Here is a 12,444-nt window from a genome sequence, read left to right on the forward strand (position 1 = left end):
AAAACTGGCGTTCTACGGATCGGAGCGTGGAATGTCAGATCCCTTAATCGGGCAGGTAGATTAGAAAATTTAAAAAGGGAAATGGATAGGTGAAAGTTAAATATAGTGGGAATTAGTGAAGTTCGGTAGCAGGAGGAACAAGACTTCTGGTCAGGTGACTACAGGGCTATAAACACAAAATCAAATAGGGGTAATGCAGGAGTAGGTTTAATAATGAATAGGAAAATAGGAATGCGGGTAAGCTACTACAAACAGCATAGTGAACGCATTATTGTGGCCAAGATTCATACGAAGCCCACACCTACTACTGTAGTACAAGTTTTTATGCCAACTAGCTCTGCAGATGACGAAGAAATTGAAGAAATGTATGATGAAATAAAAGAAATTATTCAGATAGTGAAGGGAGACGAAAATTTAATAGTCATGGGTGACTGGAATTCGAGTGTAGGAAAAGGGAGAGAAGGAAACGTAGTAGGTGAATATGGATTGGGGCTAAGAAATGAAAGAGGAAGCCGCCTGGTAGAATTTTGCACAGAGCACAGCATAATAATAGCTGGTTTAAGGATCATGAAAGAAGATTGTATACATGGAAGAACCCTGGAGATACTAAAAGGTATCAGATAGATTATATAATGGTAAGACAGATATTTAGGAACCAGGTTTTAAATTGTAAGACATTTCCAGGGGCAGATGTGGACTCTGGCCACAATCTATTAGTTATGACCTGTAGATTAAAACCGAAGAAACTGCAAGAAGGTGGGAATTTAAGGAGATGGGACCTGGATAAACTGAAAGAACCAGAGGTTGTAGAGAGTTTCAGGGAGAGCATAAGGGAACAATTGACAGGAATGGGGGAAAGAAATGCAGTAGAAAAAGAATGGGTAGCTTTGAGGGATGAAGTAGTGAAGGCAGCAGAGGATCAAGTAGGTAAAAAGACGAGGGCTAGTAGAAATCCTTGGGTAACAGAAAAAAGTATTGAATTTACTTGATGAAAGGAGAAAATATAAAAATGCAGTAAATGAAGCAGGCAAAAAGGAATACAAACGTCTCAAAAATGAGATCGACAGGAAGTGCAAAATGGCTAAGTAGACATGGCTAGAGGACAAATGTAAGGATGTAGAGGCTTATCTCACTAGGGGTAAGATAGATACTGCCTACAGGAAAATTAAAGAGACCTTTGGAGAAAAGAGAACCACTTGTATGAACATCAAGAGCTCAGATGGAAACCCAGTTCTAAGCAAAGAAGGGAAAGCAGAAAGGTGGAAGGAGTATATAGAGCGTCTATACAAGGGCGATGTACTTGCGGACAATATTATGGAAATGGGAGAGGATGTAGATGAAGATGAAATGGGAGATATGATACTGCGTGAAGAGTATGACAGAACACTGAAAGACCTGAGTCGGAACAAGGCCCCCGGAGTAGACAACATTCCATTGGAACTACTGACGGCCTTGGGAGAGCCAGTCCTGTCAAAACTCGATCATCTGGTGAGCAAGATGTATGAAACAGGCGAAATACCCTCAGACTTCAAGAAGAATATAATAATTCCAATCCCAAAGAAAGCAGGTGTTGACAGATGTGAAAATTACCGAACAATCAGTTTAATAAACTACAGCTGCAAAATACTAACACGAATTCTTTACAGACGAATGGAGGAACTAGTAGAAGCCAACTTTGGGGAAGATCAGTTTGGATTCCGTAGAAACACTGGAACACGTGAGGCAATACTGACCTTACGACTTATCTTAGAAGAAAGATTAAGGAAAGGCAAACCTACGTTTCTAGCATTTGTAGACTTAGAGAAAGCTTTTCACAATGTTGACTGGAATACTCTGTTTCAAATTCTAAAGGTGGCAGGGGTAAAATACAGGGAGCGAAAGGCTATTTACAATTTGTACAGAAACCAGATGGCAGTTATAAGAGGGACATGAAAGGGAAGCAGTGGTTGGGAAGGGAGTGAGACAGGGTTGTAGCCTCTCCCCGATGTTATTCAATCCGTATATTGAGCAAGCAGTAAAGGAAACAAAAGAAAAATTCGGAGTAGGGATTAAAATCCATGGAGAAGAAATAAAAACTTTGAGGTTCGCCGATGACATTGTAATTCTGTCAGAGACAGCAAAGGACTTGGAAGAGCAGTTGAATGGAATGGACAGTGTCTTGAAAGGAGGATATAAGATGAACATCAACAAAAGCAAAAGGAGGATAATGGAATGTAGTCGAATTAAGTCGGGTGATGCTGAGGGAATTAGATTAGGAAATGAGACACTTAAAGTAGTAAAGGAGTTTTGCTATTTGGGGAGCAAAATAACTGATAATGGTCGGAGAGGATATAAAATGTAGACTGGCAATGGCAAGGAAAGCGTTTCTGAAGAAGAGAAATTTGTTAACATCGAGTATAGATTTAAGTGTCAGGAAGTCATTTCTGAAAGTAATTGTATGGAGTGTAGCCACGTATGGAAGTGAAACATGGACGATAAATAGTTTGGACAAGAAGAGAATATAAGCTTTCGAAATGTGGTGCTACAGAAGAATGCTGAAGATTAGATGGGTAGATCACATAACTAATGAGGAAGTATTGAATAGGATTGGGGAGAAGAGAAGTTTGTGGCACAACTTGACTAGAAGAAGGGATCGGTTGGTGGGACATGTTCTGAGGCATCAAGGGATCACCAATTTAGTATTGGAGGGCAGTGTGGAGGGTAAAAATCGTAGAGGGAGACCAAGAGATGAATACACTAAGCGCCGCGTGGGATTAGCCGAGCGGTCTACGGCGCTGCAGTCATGGACTGTGCGGCTGGTCCCGGCGGAGGTTCGAGTCCTCCCTCGGGCATGGGTGTGTGTGTTTGTCCTTAGGATACTTTAGGTTAAGTAGTGTGTAAGCTTAGGGACTGATGACCTTAGCAGTTAAGTTCCATAAGGTTTCACACACATTTTTTTGAATACACTAAGCAGATTCAGAAGGATGTAGGTTGCAGTAGGTACTGGGAGATGAAGAAACTTGCACAGGATAGAGTAGCATGGAGAGCTGCATCAAAACAGTCTCAGGACTGAAGACCACAACAACAAACAACATGTGATACTATCGCCATATGTGCGTATCGGTGTCTCATTAACCTCGCCGGCTCAGTCAGGTTGCGCTATTGCCTTCAATTTAGCTTTGGCTACAGCTTTTAGCTAGTTACTTGTTAACATGATGGAGAGTGGCTCTGAGACAGTTACCTTTCGCTTTTTTTAAAAAGAATCTGTGAGTACTCCTCAAGCATTGCTATATAAGACTACCTTTTAGTATCACTCTGTTCACCAGAGCACTGTTAAAGAATGTCTGTAAAAGAATTTTCCATATTAATTTTCTACAGATCACCTGAGAATGCATTTTCCATTGACGCGAAACCGGTCGTGAATTTTAATAAAAAGTATTTTACAGCCAGTGCGGATCATTTCATTCAAAATGTGTAAATCTGGTAAGATTTAACGCAATATGTCAAGTATTAAAGTTCGAAAATGCATATTCGAGGCAGCGTGATTCATAGCGTACAGATTATCCAGACTATGTTCATCTAGTATTGGAGAATGAGAACATTTAGCGATTTCCATATAACTTTACACATAATTTCATAGCTTTTTGCAAGTTTGTCACTCACTATATTTTCACTGTTCAAGCAGTGGAACTTGAACACCATACATGACGTTTTATTACGTCAGTTTACATTTGAAGCGGATTTATACATGGCAGTTCGATTCTTTACAGAATTGAGGGGGAGGGGCGATTATTGGTGTTCACATGTTCACCATATGCACATCTAAATGGCGTTACTTTACATATCTGCCGTAAGACAGCATCAAACTGCAGTTGCAGTAGTTCAGTCACAGAGTCCCAAGTGCAGGAAATCCGTTGCAGACTGTGTATGCCAGCTCTATGTACACTGAATGGTAGACATACTCTTGCAGAAATTTTCAGTACTATAATCTCTACACAGTAGCTTCCAGAAAATTTTACCATTTCTCTTAGAAGACCTAGTATACTGAGAACGCCTGAGTGCTCCTGTGACATCTCATGCCAGCCTAATATTTACTAAGCCATGTTGAAACAAACTCCTATACGAAAATGAGGATTTTCACGAGTAAAGACGGTCGATTCACAGAATGACTCAGGAATAACGACCGTAGTTTAGCTTTTAATTTGCGTAATTCCAGTGTGTAAAAATGCCTAGAGAGTCAATTAATTACGTTAAATTAAGCGTAGAACCTCGTCAACCTATTACGGGCAGTTGCTAAGCAGCTATTGCTTCAGTCAAGGTGTCGATGGGAGAAAGGTTACGTATTTATACCTTCCCGACGTGCATGTGACTAACTCTGACACATTTCCTGTTATTACCTAGTGTGACGTAATTTTACGTTTATTAATACGAAAGTAATGAGATTGTGGTGTTTTTAGATATCAGGCTTCAAAAGAGTTTTAAAATCACCCAATTTTGTAGCGGTTCCCAGGTACCATGCAACAAAAGAACTTTTCACATTACATAGAATGCGTAAGAAACCTTTTCATTTTAATATTTAATTCCGCGTAAAATCATGCCCAGTGTCAGGTTACTATTCTGGAAATATTATTTTTATTACTTGATTGCGTGGTGTCTGCTCTTTCGAACATCTACGAAAAAAACAGACACCACGCCGAATCCGCAGCTATGATGCAGTTATTTTAGTTGGAGGTGTAGCGGGGGGAAAGGAAAAGAAAGGGAATGAACTCTTGATGTCAGCTGCAGAATCAGCTGCCGGCGACAAGTGAGATATGTGTGCTGGTCCAGGATGCGAACCCAGGACCTCCTGCCTACTAAGCAGTTGCACCAACCACTGCTCTATCCGGACACAGTGTTTATCACCATTGCAGGGACTGCCTCGGCTCGCCTCCAGGCCGACCCACATTCATCCCTGGCGAAACCTGCCCACAGTCTCTGTCCGTGTTCTCCATGCTGCCTACTTCGAGATTCCCTCAGGAGGTCGAACGAAATTGTGCATCCGCACTGAAGATGGTGGATTCATTGCCCACGCCTGGCACCACGCATTTATAAAACTGATTCGCCTCGATGGGCAACGAACCCACCAGCTTGAATGTGGATGCACAATTACGTTCGACCTCCTGAGGGAATCTCAAAGTAGCGAGCATGGAGAACATGGACAGAGACTGTGGGCAGGTTTCGCCAGGGATGAATGTGGGTCGGCTGGGCAACGTGCCATGTACGCCGCGCCTGAGCGGTCAACAGCTTGTCTGGCTGGAGCAGTGCTTAATGCAACTGCTTAGTAAGGATTCGAATCCCAGTCCGACACACATTTTCACTCATCGCTGCTCATTCCGCGTAAAGTCCCGACTCACCTGGTATAAATAGTTCCTTCCCTTTCCTTTCTTCCCCCATTACCTTCAATTTGCATATTATGTTTACTGTCATCAAAACTGTGCGTTTACCAAGTCAGCCAACTTTGAAAGGAACGTAGGAGAATATTGATAGTTACATGCAAGTGTGATGTGTAATACAGATAAGCAGAAGAACCATTTTACATTTGGAAAAACTGAAACATATTCGAGCCAAAATCTGAGAAATATGAGTTGATTTTCCTAAAAGTAGAACAGCTTTGTTGTCGTAGCGTCGTAACATTTCGAAAGTTGTTCTATCCGGCAAAAGTACGTCAGGTACAACAACAATTGGAATCAGTCGAATACATAAGTAATACCTGAGGACCTCCCGCTTGCATTATAATTCAATAACTCTTTCCACAAACACGTAACGAGCTGCCTACCGACAACTAGTGCAGTGATACGCTATGTGATCAGAAGTATCCGGACACCCCAAAAACATATTAGCTGCATTATGTTGCCACCTACTGTCAAGTACTCCATATCAGCGACCTCAGTATTCATTGTACATTGTCAGAGAGCGGACTGGGGCGCTCCGCGGAACTCACGGACTTTGAACGTGGTCAGGTGGTTCGGAGTCACTTGCGTCATACGTCTGTACGCGAGATTTCCACACTCCTAAACATCCCTAGGTCCACTGTTTCCAATGTGACAGTGAAGTGGGAACGTGAAGCGACACGTACAGCGCAAAAGCGTACAGGCCGACTGTTGACTGACAGAGACCGCCGACAGCTGAAGAGAGTAGTGAAGTGTAATAGGCATTCATCTATGCAGACCATCACACAGGAATTCCAAGGTGCATCAGAATCCACTGCAAGGTGAGAAAACTTGGATTTCATGGCCGAGTGGCTGCTCATAAGCCACACATCACACCGGTAAATGCCAAACGACGCCTCGCTTGGTGTAAGGAGCGTACTGGACGATTCAATAGTGAAAAAACGTTGACGAATCACGGCACACAATGTGGCGATTCGATGGCAGGGTGTGAGTATATCGAATGCGCGGTGAACTTCATCTGCCAGTGTGTGTAGTACCAAATGTAAAATTCGGAGGCGGTGGTGTTATGGTGTGGTCGTGTTTTTAATGGAGGGGAGTTGCATCATTTGTTGTTTTGCGTGGCACTATCACAGCACATTGATGTTTTAAGTACCTTCTTGCTTCCCACTGTTGAATAGCAATTCGGGAACGGCGATTGCATCTTTCAACACGATCGAGCACCTGTTCATCACCCACGTCCTGTGGCGCAGTGGTTACACTGCAATAACATCCCTATAATGGACTATCCTGCACAAAGTCGTGATCTGAAACCTATAAAACTCCTTTGGGATGTTTACGAATGCTGACTTCGTGCAATTCCTCGCCGACAGCTATCGATACCTCTCCTCAGTATGGCATACCGTGATGAATGGATTGCCATTCCCCAAGAAACCTCCCAGCACCTCATTGAACGTATGCCTGCGAGAGTGGTAGCTGTCATAAGACTAAATGTGCGCCAACACCGTATTGAATTCCAGCATTACCGATGGAGGGCGCCACGAACTTTTCAGCCGGGTGTCCGGATATGTTTGATCACATAGTGTATTTTGGGTGTTTTTTTTTGTCATCAATCTTCTGACTGGTTTGATGCGGCCGGCCACGAAATCCTCTCCTGTGCTAACCTCTTCATCTTAGAGTAGCACTTGGGTGCTACCATCCGCTAAATTGGTTTGGACCATATGTAACTGCGAATGTCATATGTCTCGATATGTTCCGTGTGTGGTCCCCACTACACACTGTTGCCTAACACTACTCTTGTATGAATATTCTTCCTTCCGTTTTGGTCACCCATGGACTGCATATCAATTTCAGTTCAATCCCAGTACCTTTCCTTTTCCTACAGCATTCTTTCATCGTTTTAATTTAATCAAAAGTATGTCAATGTTCTGGTGGAGGTGACAGTTCGGACGTAGAATGTATCACACATTTATTTCTCATTTTATTTGACTGAAATCATGGAAAGAAACTGACTACATCATTATCTGCACGTAACTGCCTCTACAATATGAATCACTTCCAGTTTCATTGCTGCCAGCAGGAATGCATCTTTCTTGCAACACACTTTTGTTGTGGACCCAAAATTAATTCTAGGGATATATATTTTCTTTCCCAGTTCTGAAAGGGTTACGTGAGTTTTGTGTCATTCTATATAACATTATTGTTGAGAAAAGCTCGGCGAAAGACTGGAGCTTTTATTACGGCAGCAAGTCACACCGTCACAACCTGTAATTAATACTGGATGTAATTACGGGCGACTCAGTCTGCTGTCGTGACTTTACAGTGGAAACATTTAGTCATTCAATTTCTCACTTATGTGAGAGAAACCTACGCTGAAAAGAGCATTGATACGTTGCACCTGTTCTCACATCTCTCCTTTTGTCCTCAGCCAGTCCGTGGTGGTTTGACTATGGTGTGGTATATTTTTCTGCCTCATTCATTTCGTTCGAATATTTACTCAGTACTGTGCACAAACATATTCTGTATAGCTTTCAAAAAAAATGGCTCTGAGCACTATGGGACTTAACAGCTGTGGTCATCAGTCCCCTAGAACTTAGAACTACTTAAACCTAACTAACCTAATGGCATCACACACATCCATGCCCGAGGCAGGATTCGAACCTGCGACCGTAGCGGTCGCGCGGTTCCAGACTGTAGCGCTTAGATCCGCTCGGCCACACCGGCCGGCCACTAATGTCATATATTTATCACTGGAACATACATAATTTCTGCGAAATTTTCAATATTAAAGTGAAGATTATCGATTTATTGATAATCGGTCAGGTAACAGCATAACAAATTAAGTTTGTATCAATTTTATAGTTCTTTCGGTATTTACATTTTATATGAGTCATAATTATCTTTTCTGCAGTGAATAGAAGTGTTTTGCTATTCAGAGCGTCATTTAGTCCACATAGAACTTGGAATCAAAGAATGGATTTGAAAGGAAACATTCGTTTCCTAACCATTAATAAAAAATACGTGGAAAACTTTTATAAGCTGTTATCAGCAATAACGTCAGCTTTTATCATCATGTCCGTTTTTTACGCAAGATAGGCATCTACGTTTTATGACATCTGCTAAATACATCAAGATACTGAATTGACTTTAAGACAAGTAGCAGAATATATTGGAAAAGGGAGCTTATTAAGCAAACTATTACAGTGACTCAGATAATTTTAAGATTTTGATGCTTCAGAATCTTCGTTACTCGTAGACTTTTGTGTCTAATGACAAACGTAAATCCCAGTCCTCATTTTGCTTAATACACTCCTGGAAATGGAAAAAAGAACACATTGACACCGGTGTGTCAGACCCACCATACTTGCTCCGGACACTGCGAGAGGGCTGTACAAGCAATGATCACACGCACGGCACAGCGGACACACCAGGAACCGCGGTGTTGGCCGTCGAATGGCGCTAGCTGCGCAGCATTTGTGCACCGCCGCCGTCAGTGTCAGCCAGTTTGCCGTGGCATACGGAGCTCCATCGCAGTCTTTAACACTGGTAGCATGCCGCGACAGCGTGGACGTGAACCGTCTGTGCAGTTGACGGACTTTGAGCGAGGGCGTATAGTGGGCATGCGGGAGGCCGGGTGGACGTACCGCCGAATTCCTCAACACGTGGGGCGTGAGGTCTCCACAGTACATCGATGTTGTCGCCAGTGGTCGGCGGAAGGTGCACGTGCCCGTCGACCTGGGACCGGACCGCAGCGACGCACGGATGCACGCCAAGACCGTAGGATCCTACGCAGTGCCGTAGGGGACCGCACCGCCACTTCCCAGCAAATTAGGGACACTGTTGCTCCTGGGGTATCGGCGAGGACCATTCGCAACCGTCTCCATGAAGCTGGGCTACGGTCCCGCACACCGTTAGGCCGTCTTCCGCTCACGCCCCAACATCGTGCAGCCCGCCTCCAGTGGTGTCGCGACAGGCGTGAATGGAGGGACGAATGGAGACGTGTCGTCTTCAGCGATGAGAGTCGCTTCTGCCTTGGTGCCAATGATGGTCGTATGCGTGTTTGGCGCCGTGCAGGTGAGCGCCACAATCAGGACTGCATACGACCGAGGTACACAGGGCCAACACCCGGCATCATGGTGTGGGGAGCGATCTCCTACACTGGCCGTACACCACTGGTGATCGTCGAGGGGACACTGAATAGTGCACGGTACATCCAAACCGTCATCGAACCCATCGTTCTACCATTCCTAGACCGGCAAGGGAACTTGCTGTTCCAACAGGACAATGCACGTCCGCATGTATCCCGTGCCACCCAACGTGCTCTAGAAGGTGTAAGTCAACTACCCTGGCCAGCAAGATCTCCGGATCTGTCCCCCATTGAGCATGTTTGGGACTGGATGAAGCGTCGTCTCACGCGGTCTGCACGTCCAGCACGAACGCTGGTCCAACTGAGGCGCCAGGTGGAAATGGCATGGCAAGCCGTTCCACAGGACTACATCCAGCATCTCTACGATCGTCTCCATGGGAGAATAGCAGCCTGCATTGCTGCGAAAGGTGGATATACACTGTACTAGTGCCGACATTGTGCATGCTCTGTTGCCTGTGTCTATGTGCCTGTGGTTCTGTCAGTGTGGTCATGTGATGTATCTGACCCCAGGAATGTGTCAATAAAGTTTCCCCTTCCTGGGACAATGAATTCACGGTGTTCTTATTTCAATTTCCAGGAGTGTACATGGAATCGTCTATACTAGGATCTAGAAATAGAGTCCCTTTCCTATTATAAACGTTTCTCACATTTTTATACAAACGAAAGCAAGATTCGACGAAACTTGTGCAAAACAATTTCCTTTGGTCATATCGATAAAATAACAGGCAAAATGCCTCCTACATTTCCCTATTCGATGCAGATGACACTTCTTGCCTAGTTCTCTGTAATGGTGCCTTCCTCTTCTGTTAATTAGATGCTACACGCATACAAAAAAATTAATAATTTTGGTGCAGCATCTGACCTCAGCATCAAATCATTCAGAGAAAAAATTACAGCACCATTTTCTGTGATTGTTTGCCTTAAAATTCCTTATTTTAGAGGTAAAGGATCAAACATTCCTTAGTACTGAATCTGTTGGAAATCGCAACCAGTATTGATGATGACATAAAATGAACTTACCAGTCATCGACAAAAAGTGATAATTTCAAAAATTCCTGCACATGTTTCTGTGATAAAACCATTCAATGACGTTTACCAGTTAATTCGTGAATTTATGCACAAGTAAATGCTCTTGAAAAGAATACAATTCTCATCCGTTCGGTAATGTGTCACTCCTTAGATTTCACCTATTATTCGAAGAACTGATATCCAAAATTTGTCCAGAAATTTTTGTATTTTTAAAATAACCCCACCTTTGGAACGGAATGTTGTTTTCTGTCACAAACCAAAAAATGCACGAAGCTGCATCATTATAATGAAAAATCCCCGATCATTCCCAAATCTCAATTGGTGCACCGACACTAAAGACGTCATCGTCGACAGCATGATAAATCATAACCTTCCAGCTTTCCTCGCGGAGTCAGGAAGGAACTGCACTTAAAAATAATCAAATTTAATCTATACTGTTGTCATATCACAGTTACTACGCTCCGAGACTGACCGGATACAGTACAGCAGTACAGGTATTGCCAAAGTTGGCACCTTTCGGAAGACTTCCAGTCGACTGTTCTCTGTTTCAGATTGTTACCACCTTGAGCGACCACAACGATGTGAAAATGTAATAGCGTGACGGAGTGGTTTGCGTTACCTCTATAAGTGGTCGATTAACTGATTAATGACAGCAATTGTAGTTATATTTCAATGCATTATGCAAAATCAGACACGATCACAGATGTTTACTAAATGTTTTTAATGTCGTTTCTCTTCAACTCATTCTGTCGTACTTCAAGAAGATATAATTTGATTTCCTATTCCTCGCCACAATTGTGTACCACATTTGAAGATAATCATCCCTACAACGCCCTTTGGCCAATTCACGTTACTTCCATTTCAAATTTACACTGATGAGTGAAAGAAACTGGTGCACCTGCCTAATATCGTGTAGGGCCTCCGTGAGTTCTCAGGAGTGCCGCAACACGGCGTTGAATGGACTCTACTAATGTCTGAAGTAGTGCTGGAGGGAATTTACACCATGTGTCCTGCAGGGTTGTTCATAAATCCGTGACAGTACGAGGGGCGGAGATCTCTTCTGCACAGCACGTTGCAAGGCATCCCAGATATGCTCAATAAAAGTTCATATGTGGGGTGTTTGGTGGCCAGCGGAAGTGTTAAAACTCAGAAGAGTGTTTCTGGAGCCACTCTGTAGCAATTCCGGAAGTGTAGGATATCGCATTGTTCTGCTAGAATTGTCCAACTCCGATCGGAGTGCACAATGAACATGAATGGATGCAGCTGATCAGACAGAATTATCACGTACGTGTCACCTGTCAGGGTCGTATCTAGGCGTGTCAGGAGTCCCATATCAGTCCAGCTGGTCACGCCACACATAGATACAGAACCTCCACCAGCTTGAACAGTCCCCTGCTTGCGTTCAGGGTCCATGGGTTCATGAGGGGTCTCCATCCCCTTACACATCCACCCACGCGATACCATTTTAAACGATATTCGTCTGAGCAGGTAACATGTTTCTAGTGATCAACAGTCCAATGTCAGTTTTGACGGGCCCAGGAGAGGTCAGAACTGCTGTTTGGGGCGTCTCCAGACACGTTTTTGCTGGTCATCAGGCCTCAGTTCAAAGCAGACCTCGTCAGTCTTCAGTCCTAATCTGTCAGTATGGCCACCAGATCTCTCCCCAGTTGACAACGTTTGGAGCATTATTGGCAGGGCCTTCCAACCATCTCGGGATTTTGACGATCTGCACACCAATTGGACAGAAATTGGTACGATATCCCTCAGGAGGTCATCCAAGAACTCTGTGAATCAGTGTAAAGCCGAATAACTGCTTGCATTAGGGCCAGAGATGGATCACCGCGCAGTTGACCAGCACAATTT

Source organism: Schistocerca serialis, chromosome 12 (assembly GCF_023864345.2).
Source record: "Schistocerca serialis cubense isolate TAMUIC-IGC-003099 chromosome 12, iqSchSeri2.2, whole genome shotgun sequence".
In the NCBI taxonomy this organism is placed as follows: Eukaryota; Metazoa; Arthropoda; class Insecta; order Orthoptera; family Acrididae; genus Schistocerca; species Schistocerca serialis.